The sequence below is a fragment of the Gavialis gangeticus genome, unplaced genomic scaffold (genome assembly GCF_001723915.1).
Source record: "Gavialis gangeticus isolate Ggan-Ray unplaced genomic scaffold, GavGan_comp1, whole genome shotgun sequence".
Lineage (NCBI taxonomy): Eukaryota > Metazoa > Chordata > Crocodylia > Gavialidae > Gavialis > Gavialis gangeticus.
The window spans coordinates 27,486,999-27,490,476 of record NW_017729030.1 but is presented as its reverse complement, the minus strand read 5'-3'; the positions used below and the strand labels follow the sequence as shown (position 1 = coordinate 27,490,476).

Sequence of the window (3,478 nt, the reverse complement as noted above, 5' to 3'; positions counted from 1 at the left end):
TTTTTTTTTTTTTTTTTTTAGGCTACCTTCAACATAGTGCTAAACAAAGAAGTAGACACAAAGATTTCAATCTCAAAAGGCCTTTTCAGGTCTTTTGAAATCTCATTTTAGCTATATTTTCTTCATTTAAAAAAAAAAAAAAGACTTTCCACTCCTATCTGAGCTGTGGCTGAGTTGCCTTCTCTGAAGTTGTCACGTCACTACTGGTCTGAGAAGCGGCCAGTAGTGTACTGATGTCTGAATAGTTCAGACAGAGCCAGAGAATTGACCCTGTTTGTGCTTCATTGGCTTGTGGTGTTAACAGTTTGATCTCTCATATAGGTCTCAAGCTACTGTTATTTTTTTTTTTAAAAGATATTAGAAGATATTAAAGATAGTAACACAATATTGCTTTTTTTTTTTTAATGGCTACCAATTGCTAAGTTTTTGCAGAATGCCACTTCCTATAAACCCTCGACTAAGTGGTTTTAAAATGTTCTCCCTGTGACTAGGCTGAAGAGTGAAGCATGAGAAAACAGTCTTTTGAATATTAGTTATTACGTTAGGCTGACTTTTTTTCTAAAGGTTGCATTTGAATGTAAATCAATCACATAGGTAAGGCATACACTGATGACCTTCACTTTTGGGTGGAAACTTATTGTGATTAGCGAAGGTGGGACTTTGTTTTATTTTTTACTATAGTTTTGAGTTTCCCTTCTACTTTTTCTTGTGAGTCATTTTTGCTCACTGGAAGTCTGGAACCAGCACTATATTGTAGAGGATGCCGGAAGTGCATAATGGTTCAACAATTTCTCTCACCAACTGAGCACATTACCTCAGTTTTGCACATTTTTTTACATCCCAGGGATTCCCTCCCCCCCCATGTTTCCACTTAAAAGCATGTTCTGCAATAGCCAAGTCATTAGAAATGCTCTGATTTTGTGAAGGGTTGCACTGAATGTGGTATATAGAATATTGTCATTTGGCACAAGGTATTTTTGTTTCAATTAATATATTATTTGTTTAATTTAAAATTTTTGGTATGACTATTAACAAGGTATGAACGAATTCTTCTAGATTTGGTAGTTGTTAAGAGAGTAAAAAAATGGTTGTTTATTTGAGGCCAGTAATTTAAGCAGCTGCTTTTAACTCAGAAAAGATTTGTCAGTTTGGATGAGGAAGCTGGTATTGTTGTAGTAGCTAGCAAAGTACATAGTATACAACACTAGAAAGAACAATAACAAATCTGAAGGGTATTGTATTTTAGAAATAATCTGAATCATTGGTTCAAATTATGTAGCTGACAGTTAGTAGGAATCTGCTAATTATTGTTCTTTGCAAACCTGGATAGTAAAATAAAGGAAAACATAACACAAACAGGCCAAATGAGTAATGTGTAATATTTTTTTCTTGATAGTCTGGTATTCTGAGAATTAGCTCAGTGAGAATTTGAGCCAAACTCTTGCAGCTCTCATTTCAAATAGTTCAAATGAAACATTAACACAATTCATGGGGGCTAGGGGTGCTTGGATGAGAGAGGTCTTGTAGGACCCTATGGTTGCAGTAGGTTCACACATTGTAAAAATGCTTAATAAGAACATTTGGGCACAAAGAAAGCAACCATTGAAATTTTAAACCATCTTTAAATTGCTGATCACAAACCACTCCTGAAATCAAAAGCAAATGTTTTTTCTAGAGAGAATATTAAAAGCAGGGGTTGGAAGCTAGGATTTCATATTATTGGTTGCATCTTTATAGCAACTTAAATACTTTCGTCTCTTCCCCCCCCCAACACAAACATAATTAGTTCACTGTGCTTCTTTAGAAATACATTATAAACTTATAATCAGTTATCAAATTAAAAAAAAAAATCATAATCTGTTGCAGACTGTTTTTACCCTGCTTGCTGTATGTAACAATTTAGCTTGTTTTGGAATGTTTTTCCTTAGCCCATGTTTGAACAAGAACCACTGCAGTTGACATTCTCTGGGCAAGCCGACCATCAGTGGGTTCTGAATAAGCAATGAAATTAGTGCCTGTATTCCCATGATAGCTTGTGTTTGTTTTGCTAAAGCAGTGTTTGGAAGGATTGACTCTTTTTGAGTGCACAGATTTCAGTCTCAGAATCTACTGCTTACCTCCCCTTCTTAAGAAACTGGGACTATACATGAGAACATGGACATGACTTGTAATACTTAAACTTCTAACCTCATAAGTGCTCCTTTTTAAAAGTGTGTCTTCTTGTATCAGGTCAAGTGCAAAGGTTTTAGCTGTATCCATTTTGCTATTAATCCTGTTTTCAGTGTGGCAATGTTAATGGTAACTCAACCAGAACATAGATTAGGGTTACTGTACCATAGGATCCTAGCACATACAGTATTACAAGAGTGGGACATTCTTTTATTTGTTATGTTTTCTTTTGCACCCTTTTATTACTACATGCTTGGTTAGAAGAAGAATTAAATTACTGAAGCATATCACTTTACTTTCCCTCAGTGCTTAGCCAGGGACACCTATAAAATTATTCCTAGAATAAAAGCACAATAGGGGAAGTCTTGAAGATATGAGCTGTTTCTGCATGGATACATAATTTGATTTTTGGCTTTGTCCATGAGGGAGCTTTTTGTTTTTCACATTTTCCTCATCAGTTGTATTGCAAGGGATGTGCTGTTGGACCAGGTAAGTAAAGGTACATTACAGAATAAATCAAACGGCGCCTTCACTCTTTCCTAATATCTGGCCACCTGCAGGCAAATATCATCTTAATTGTTAATGGGCATGTAAGTAATTCCAAGAAAATGCAGAGAATGCTGGGTACTAAACTTGTCACTTGAGATGGATAAAGAGGGCAGTAAAATATTGATTGATTGATTTCCTCCTTCCCCCCACCTTGGGTTGGAAAAGGAGTGGGTATGAGTGACAGAGTTGGTACAACATAGAAGATTGCTTTCAAGCTTGGAACATATTAACTTATTGACTATCTAGAAGAATACCATGCACGCGTATATGAGAGACTAGTGAAGTCCAGACGCAGTTTCTCCATAAGATGTCCAATCACTGTATCTTCATCCTTTGTTAATAGCCCAGTATAGGGTTCTTGTTATGATTCTGCTCCTGAGCTCTACTGAGGCGTGTCTGATTAATATAAATGTGTTGCCTAATCCACCATCTGGAAGAGCAAAGATTTTTTTTCCTATCCTTCACACCAATTCATAGGACTTGCCTTACTGGATCAGATCACTGGTCCAGCTCCCCATCTGCCAGTGTTACACACCACATGCTTTTCTGAAAGGTGTCAGGGTTGACATTTGCACAAGAGGATTCTTATCCAGTAAGTTTCTTTTGACTTCCAAGCAGTTGATTTATATTTTGAAACATGAGGGCTTATAGCTAGGTACACTTGCAGGAATGCTAGCTAAAATTGTTCAAGGTGAAAAAAGAAACGTGGAAGTTTAGCATTATTTCATAGATTTCATAGACATTAGGGCTGAAAGGGACC

At 36.3% G+C, this 3,478-nt stretch overlaps 1 protein-coding gene across 1 annotated transcript in view; it reads left to right on the top strand.

Moving 5' to 3' along the window:
• FAT4 (FAT atypical cadherin 4) overlaps positions 1–3,478 on the top strand; it is a gene marked incomplete at its 5' end in the record, with an annotated part of 260,980 nt that overhangs the window by 5,756 nt on the left and 251,746 nt on the right. The gene's annotated exons all lie outside the window — the stretch shown is intronic.